The 9323-nt window shown below is 35.5% G+C and overlaps 1 pseudogene across 1 annotated transcript; it reads right to left on the bottom strand.

Moving 5' to 3' along the window:
* Positions 1-746: 746 nt before the first annotated feature.
* On the bottom strand, positions 747-9087 carry LOC149560708 (putative disease resistance protein At4g33300; annotated as a pseudogene). The gene is made up of 5 exons (XR_016363716.1): positions 8637-9087; positions 8129-8538; positions 6980-7335; positions 6681-6906; positions 747-1666 (listed from the first exon to the last, which is right to left on the bottom strand). The product of XR_016363716.1 is annotated as a putative disease resistance protein At4g33300 (transcript).
* Between the last annotated feature and the right edge of the window lie 236 nt (positions 9088-9323).

Here is a 9323-nt window from a genome sequence, read left to right as displayed (position 1 = left end):
AGATTTCTATATTTTAATATATTTATTTATTAGTGGAAAAAAATGGTGATATACAACTTATAATATATAGAAATGTTTTCTACTTACTATTTGTAATTTCATATTTGTATTATTAAAAGTTATTTAATATTTTGATTTATCATATAAATTATAGATTAAATTGCGTATTTTAACTTTATAAAAGATATAATTAATTTACTTTAAAAAATCCATATTAAAACATATATAAAGATGGTTAATAAATTGATACAACTTAACTATTTCATTTCTTAGTATAAGTCATTTTTCAAAATAATTTTTTTGTATTTATCTAATTGTGAGTCACACTTATTTGTAATTGATTGATCTGTTACTCTTCTTTAATCATGCAATCGAGTGGCTACGGTTACCATTGATGCGACATTCTCTTTACATAGTTTAGTCGTGGCTAAAAGGCTTTTGCGTGCGTTCTTGTTGAAAGCTTTACCTACACACATGCTTTACCCATATGGTCGAAAAAGTTATGCTCTCTACACTTTTACAATCTGGCTGATGTTTCAGATGCCTTCCTTTTCTTATACAACTTCAAATGTTTCTCGTCAATAAAGGTAAGATGTATCGAATTTTTTCAATACCCTAGACTTAAAATATTTATATAGATTAACATACTCTGAAATTTTATTTTCTGTAGATAGACTAACCGACTGAAACAAATGTAATTGCAGTACACTTACCTGCTAAAAATTAGCAAACAACTTATTACTAGGTTGAAATGAAATGAGAAAATGCTTTCAGATACACAAAATAACAAAGAGTTCTTACTATAGAGGAGGTATTATTGTATGGTGCTTGTCAAGTTTCTTAGAGGTAAGAATAGATGTCAATCGTCAAGCCAATCTAGACTAAACTGTGTTTTCACGATTTCAACTCTAAGTTGTGGAATAGAAATGTCTTTTGCCCACAGCCACTGCTTCCCAATCTTCTCATCACAGATAACTAGCTTAAGGGATCTCAGTTCAGAAACAGATCTTGGCAACTTCGTTAGACGCGAACATTCTCTCATATCAAACTCACTCAACTTCTTTAGTTGCCCAATCTCCTCGGGTAGCTCTCTGAGGCTCTCACAGAATGAGATGTCTAGACATTCCAACAGCCGAAGTTTTCCTATTGACAGTGGAAGCTCTTCAAGGCATGGCAAAGCTGATAATCTTAGCATTCTCAGAGAGCTCATATTCCCAAGCTCATATGGTAACTTCTGAATCTGGTAGAAGTTGCTAATAGACCACATTTGAATAGAAGGCATATTGAAGAAGATAAGAGGCACCTCCTCCAAGTTACTACAGTGACCAATGTTAAAATCTTGAACCTTGTTAACGTTGAATGTTGCTGCATATTCAGACCCTTCACATAAGCTTAAAGAGAGCTTCTCTAAGTTGGATAGTTCTTGGCTTTGTTTTTGAACAAAGGGCACAATCAACCTTTCGAAGCGGATGCTCTTGAGATTAGTTAGTGAAGTTAAAACATCTTGACCTTTTATAGTTGCTTTCTTTGTCCCATAATTCAGTACCATGAGAAATTTTAGACTCTTCATGGATTTCAGAAATGGAGGAAGAAAGTATTCACTTAAAGAAAACAGTAACAACAAAGCCTCTGTCTCAGGTAAATTCATCTTATACCAATTGTTTGCCTCCATAGTGCCTGCATGAATAGAATCAAAAGGAATTCTAATTACATCATGAAGATTGATGCTGAGATCTTCACTTCAAACTCCAGCTCCAGTGCTTCATTTCCACCATTCTATAAATAATTTTTAGAATACTTCAGTTTAGGAGTAGTTTAAACAAGAAGCATGCTGTACATATGGCATGCATTAGATGATATTTTTGGATGCATTTTTGTCTAGTCTTAGTTACTTCTTCTCCCATCCTTAATCACAGGCATGGAATAATGCTAAAACTACTGTCAGAACTCCTGATCTATATTTTGATCTATGTGTTAGGGATTAGTTTTAACAATTTTTATTTGAATAAATGTATTGGCTGAATAGCAATTTGTAGTTGGAATAATATATTAGTTTTTTTTCTCTGCAGTAAAACAGAGCCTTCCTTGTTTTGAATATTATCATTTCTTTTTATTGTGTTGCTGCTATTGTTTGAATCCTACATTTGGTATCAGAGCTGAAGGTGTTTGGAAGACAGCAACATGGCTCACAATTTGCAAATCCCAGAGTTTGATGGAGTTGATTACCAATATTGGTCAATCAAGATGAAGACTTTTTTGATTGGAAAAGATTTTTGGGAGATCGTTGAATCTGGATATGAAGAGCCTACAGATTGGAATACTCTCCAACCCAATGACAGGACATTGAAGAAAGAAGCTGAGAAGAAGAATGCAATGGCATTGTTTCACATTCAGATGGTTCTTGATAAGAGCTTGTTTCCTCGAATTGCTGATGCACAGACAGCAAAAGAGGCCTGGAAGACTCTAAAAGATGCTTACCATGGCAATGATCAGATCAAGGTTGTGAAGCTACAAACCTTGAAAAGAGAATATGAGAACTTGAAGATGAAGGAGACAGAGAGTGTGGGAGATTTTTGTGTGAGAGTGAAAGATGTGACTCATAAGATGGCCACTTTGGGTGAATCTATTGCTCAAGAGCAAATAATACAAAAGGTATTGAGATCTCTAACCCCAAGATGGAATATTGTAGTAATTGCCATAGAAGAAAGCAAAAATTTAGCTACCATGGAGTATGATGAATTGGTTGGATCTCTTATATCACATGAGGATAGAATAAGAGACACATCTATCAGTGTTAATGAGAAGGCTTTTGCTTCCCAATTGCAAATTTCAAAGAACAATGGTGCTAGCAGCAGTAGTAACAACAACAAAGGCTCGGGAAGGGGCCAAAATCAGAATTTTTCAAGAGGATCTAGAGGAAGAGGAGGTGCTCAAGGAGGCAGAGGTAGAGGCAGATTTGATAAAAGGAACATCCAATGCTATCATTGCAATAAGTATGGACATTTTGAGAGAGAGTGTAGACTGAAATCAGGTAACAATAGTGCAAATTATGCCCAACAAGATGAGGATCCTTCCTCGGGTAATTTATTTTTGTGCTATGGGAAAGGTGAAAGTACTGTGAATGATGTTTGGTATTTGGATTCTGGATGCTCTAACCATATGTCTGGCAATAGAGAAATATTTTCAAAGCTTGATGATAGTTACAGATCCAATATTACCCTTGGTAATAACAATACTGTGGATGTTGCGGCCAAAGGAGCCATGGATGTTCAGACAAAAGAAGGTATGAAAAGTGTTCAAGATATTTATTATACTCCCAAGTTAAAGCATAATTTATTGAGTGTTGGGCAGCTATGTGAGAAGAATTATAGAGTGGTATTTGAGAACATGCACTATACTATCTATGATAAGAATCAAAAAAATAAAGTGATTACAGTTGTTCCTATGACAAAGAATAGGATGTTTCCTTTGAAGTTTGGTCAAAATGATAATCAGCTTGTCAATATGGCTTATGAGAATAAAAGTTGGTTGTGGCATCTCAGGTATGGCCATTTAAATTTCAATAGTTTGAAGAATCTAACATCAAATGCATTAGTTCTTGGATTGCCTAAGGTTGAAGAGCATAAACAGATTTGTGAAGGGTGTGCAAAAGGGAAACATTCAAGGGAATCATTTCCAAAAGGTAATGCATGGCGGGCCCAATACCCACTTCAACTTATTCATTCAGATATTTGTGGTCCAATGCAAACAAAAAGTTTGGGTAAGTCGTCATATTTCATTACTTTTATTGATGATTACTCATGCATGTGTTGGGTATATTTTTTGAAGACTAAAGATGAAGCCTTTGATACATTCAAGAAGTTTAAAGCTCGTGTAGAGAATGAGAAAGGGAACACAATAAGATGTTTGAGAACAGATCGAAGAGGAGAATTTTGCTCATACAATTTTCAGAATTTTTGTGAGATGAATGGCATCAAAAGACAACTCACAATTGCATACACACCCCACCAGAATGGAGTGGCTAAAAGGAAGAATCGTACAGTGGTAGAAATGGCAAGGAGCATGTTACAAACCAAAGGTTTGAACAATTTTTATTGGGCTGATTCAGTTGCTACAGCCGTATATATTCTCAACAGGAGTCCTACAAGTGCCCTCCACAAGATGACTCCATATGAAGCATGGTATGAGAAAAAGCCTAATGTAAATCATTTTAAATTTTTTGGTTGTTTGGCTTATGTTCACATCCCTAATCAGAATAGGCAAAAGCTAGATGCTAAAAGTGAATCATGTATTTTTGTGGGCTATAGTGAGGAAAGCAAAGCTTATAGATTATTCAATCCTATTACTAATAAGATTTTTGTTTCAAGAGATGTGATTTTTGATGAAGGGGGAGTTTATGGTCATCGAAAACAACATGTTGGAAAGCCAAAATCAGTTTTGGATGATGATGATATTGCTGATAATGATAATGAGCAGCCAGCTAATGGTTCTATTTCAAGATCACCAAGCCCACCAAGAAACCCCTCACCAATACCAAGAGCAAGTCCATCCTCTAGTCCTCCAAGGAAGGTAAGAAGATTGAGTGATATTTATGAGAGGTGTCAAAATCAAGCACATGAAGAAGATCCAATAGGTGAGATAGTAAATTTTGCATTACTTGCTAAAGCTGATTTTGAGCCATCATGTTTTGAAGATGCATGTGCTAATGAGGTTTGGATGCAAGCAATGAATGAAGAGATGGATTCCATTGATAGGAATGAAACATGGGAGCTTGTAGATCTTCCACATAAGAAGAAGAAGATTCGCACAAAATGGGTCTATAAGACCAAGTATAATAGTGATGGGAGTGTTGAAAGACATAAGGCAAGATTGTTTGCTAAAGGTTTCACTCAAAGGTATGTCATTGATTATGAAGAAACTTTTGCACCAGTAGCAAGACAAGAAACTATTAGGATGCTAATCTCTCTTGCAGCTCAAAAGAAATGGAGTATTCATCACATGGATGTGAAAAGTGCTTTCTTGAATGGGTACTTAGAAGAAGAGGTATATGTGGGACAGCCACAAGGTTTTGCGATTCAAGGCAAAGAAGATTATGTCTACAAGTTGAAGAAGGCTTTGTATGGCCTCAAGCAAGCACCACGTGCATGGTATGCAAGAATTGATGGATATTTTCAGCAGAATGGCTTTCAAAGAAGTAAGAGTGAACCTACCCTTTACTGCAAACAAGAAGGTAATGATATTCTCATTTTGAGTTTGTATGTTGATGATTTGTTACATATGGGTAGTAGTTCAAAGATGAAAGATGAATTTAAAGTTGCTATGATGAATGAGTTTGAGATGAAAGATTTAGGTCTCATGAAGTACTTTCTTGGCATGGAGGTTTATCAAGGTAAAGATGAAATTTTTATTTGTCAAGAAAAGTGTGCAAAAGATATGTTGAAAAAATTTGATATGGCTGATTGTAAACCTCTTTCCACTTCAATTGCTCATGGAGTTACATTATGTAGAGATGATGGTGTTAAAATTGTTGATGAGACATTATACAGAAGTATTGTGGGGAGTTTGATTTTAACTCACACAAGGCCTGATATTGCTTATTCAGTTTCATTGGTTTCAAGGTATATGACAAATCCATCAGAGGAACATATGAAGGAAGCCAAGAGAATTTTGAGGTATGTGAAAAGCACGGTAGATGTTGGCATTCACTATTCTTCTAATAAGTTTGAGCTTGTTGGCTTTAGTGATTCAGATTGGGGAGGTTGTTTGGATGACCGAAAATCTACATCTGGTAATTGTTTTTCTTTGAGTTCCGGTTTAATTACATGGAGTTCAAAGAAGCAAAGTATGGTTGCTCTCTCTTCTACAGAAGCGAAATATGTTGCAGTCACTTCAGCTGGCACACAAGCTTTATGGCTTAGGAAGCTTCTTGAAGAAATTGGAGAGATACAGGTTCAGCCTACTGTGATTTTTTGTGACAACATAAGTGTCATTAAATTGGCCAAGAATCTGGTTCATCACAGCAGGACCATAAACAACATTTTATTAGAGATTTGGTACAAAATAAAGCAGTTGAGTTGAAGTACATCAGCACAAAGGAGCAAATTGCAAACATCTTCACAAAGGCAGTTACAAAAGATCAGTTTTTGGTACTCAGAGATCAGATTGTGAGTCCTCTCAGCATCAAGGGGGAGTATGAAGATTGATGCTGAGATCTTCACTTCAAACTCCAGCTCCACTACTCCATTTCCACCATTCTATAAATAATTTTTAGAATACTTCAGTTTAGGAGTAGTTTAAATAAGAAGCATGTTGTACATATGGCATGCATTAGATGATATTTTTGGATGCATTTTTGTCTAGTCTTAGTTACTTCTTCTCCCATCCTTAATCATAGGCATGGAATAATGCTAAAACTACTGTCAGAACTCCTGATCTATATTTTGATCTATGTGTTAGGGATTAGTTTTAACAATTTTTATTTGAATAAATGTATTGGCTGAATAGCAATTTGTAGTTGGAATAATATATCAGTTTTTTTTCTCTGCAGTAAAACAGAGCCTTCCTTGTTTTGAATATTATCATTTTTTTTTATTGTGTTGCTGCTGTTGTTTGAATCCTACACATCATTGATCATGTTGGTTATGACAAGTAGTTATTTGGGCTCATATATATCAGATCGCCTGGAGTGACATCTCTGTGTGAATGGAGAGCACTTGAGTATCACATGAAATATTCTTAAGAAGCTCCCAGTTTTCGGGCAAACTATGATCCTTCCTATCCATGAGAAACCTTTTCCTATGGATTACGCTGTCACGGCATCCCAAATGGAGGGCCAATTCATGCATTACACTATGCTCAGAAAAATATAGCTCCGAGCCATTTCCATGCGAGATTGCTACTCTTCTCCTGATAAGTGCTGCTAAGTCAGCTAGGATTCTAAACATGATAACAAAAATGTCTAATATAGGAAAGTAAATACCTTGGAGCACTTGTCAAATCCAACAGGTTTCTGCTTGCATGATCTAATAAGATGGACAAGGCCTCGTGCCACTGTAACTTCCTCACATAAACCCATATATCCACTAATGCATCAGCACAAATTTTTCTGTCCGCTGGAAATAAAGCTAAGTCCAGGAAGCATTCCTTGGCTATGCAATCCAAAGAATTGATACTAGTCTCTAACAAACTAATAAGCCCGCTTTTGTGATAATCTGATATGGATTCTCTTTTAGAAATCTTCTCCTTTGCCCTCTCCCAAACCTCATTTGATTCTCCGTGTAAACTGCTTCCGATCACCTTTAGAGCAAGTGGAAGGCCGCCACATTGCGCTTGTACCTATAAGAAAAGAAAGATACAAAAATTTGTGGACGATCAGTTTAAGGAAAATAAAAGTTCTCACATCATGTAAGCCATAACTATAAGCAAAAATGTTGTTTCACCTTAAGGATAATTTAGATGTTGAAGATTCTACAGATGTGTGGTAATTTCTATCACAGAAATATAAAATTATAAATTATTGCTAGTATATTCTAGAATGCTAGGTTACCAGTAATATTTAGAAGTTTTCAAAGCTAGAGATAGAGGCATCTTGTAGTGTTATTGATATGGGCAAAATATAATTGATATGGGCAAAATGTAATTGATATGGGAAAGTTAATGAAATATATTAATGCCTCAGCACTTTGAGCATTTTTCAGTTTTTAGTTTATTTTGTCCATGGACCTTTCACAAAAAAATGTACTAAAGTTGTAGTGAGTTTCTACATTAGAATTCTGTAATTACTTCAATATTATATTAGATCTAATTATTCAATTACTTAGAAGAACCATGTATTAAACTGATAATTCATTTTGTATAATTATCTCTTCAGTTTCAAATATTGGCTACTTGCAAATGAAAGAGAAGAAAGCCTCATTCCAGGTCTTTCAGAATTCAATTTTTACTTTACGGTGATGTTGCTCTGTCAATAAATTCTTCTAGAATTAGAATACTATATTGATGTTTTGTTGGCATATATTCCAAAACGATAATGAAATAATGGAGAATCAAAATAAAGTAGCCGAGATTTAAAAGCAAGGGGAATCGTTCAAAACACGATAAAATAATTAATGGAAAGAAATTATTATACCTCCTCCACTATGTTTGCATTTTCATTGCTTGGGATTGACGGCTGTCCAAAAGCTTAGAAACAGAAAAGTGAGAGCGCATCCTCTCGGCACAATAATGGCAATTGATACAGTCGGGTATTTGGACTTATTGGAATAGTGGAATTATCTCTGGTTGTTACAACAGTTTTGTACCCCGGTCCTTCAAATAGTAGATTTTCCAAATTTGCTCTGGACCACACATCATCCAAAATCACCAGAGTTGGTTTCGATTGACTCAAAATAAATTGTCGAAGCTTCATCTGTATATCTTTGACATTCTGAAATCCTGGGCTCTTCTTTGCAGCAATCTTCTCCCACATAGTCTCTACAATCCCCTTTATGTTTGGGGATAGTGAGAGGGTAATGAATATCACATTATCATGGAAGTATTCTGCCATGATGAAAGAAGAAATCAATTTTATTGTAAGTACCTTACTGTGCACCAGTAGATTTAAAGATCTAAACGAGACCACCTTTGCAATGATTTACCTTTGATTTGAGGATCATTGCAGAGAGCCGAAGCAACAGTAGTTTTTCCTCCGCTTCCCATGCATTGCAACCCAACGACTGACACCTCGCTTGTGAACAACAGTCTTCTCAAATTAAGAATACATTTGTCCAGTCCCACATAAAACTGAGATCTCCTAGAAACGCTATACGCAGACTCGTCTACTATTTCAGAACTGTTGATGAAAGCCATTTGCTCAACTCTTATCTGCAATTTGAACCTTGATACCGCCTATTCTTCTACTGCTTCACCTTATAAATATTCTATGCTTTCCAAGACATGCCGTTCTTTTATAGAGCAATTAGGCGTCTCTCACAGTCTTCGCGCTGGTTTCCATGAAATCTGTCATGAAATGAAAAGAAAATGCACGGATACATTCGCAGGATCGAATGCCAACATTCCTATGTAGGAAAAACAAATCATTCTTAATTAGCGTGCACTCTTAGATATGTATTCCAACTAGATTTCCAACGAGAAATTGTTCTCAGAATCAAGGCGACTGGCTTACTTCCACGTTTGTAAGGTCCACTTTCAGGTTCATTGCATCGTGCTTCTCACGTTGGAAAGTGAGTCGGACTTTTTTTTTATCTAAAGAAAATTCTTTTGAAGTCAGTCGCTGATCTTTTGATCTTTTTATTTTATAATTTAAGGTCATTTTTTAGAGATAA

This window comes from Cupressus sempervirens, chromosome 4, assembly GCF_028749045.1.
Source record: "Cupressus sempervirens isolate cs-2001-9-10 chromosome 4, ASM2874904v1, whole genome shotgun sequence".
NCBI lineage: Eukaryota > Viridiplantae > Streptophyta > Pinopsida > Cupressales > Cupressaceae > Cupressus > Cupressus sempervirens.
Note: the sequence above shows the minus strand (reverse complement) of the source record. Positions and strands in the feature narration are given on the sequence as shown.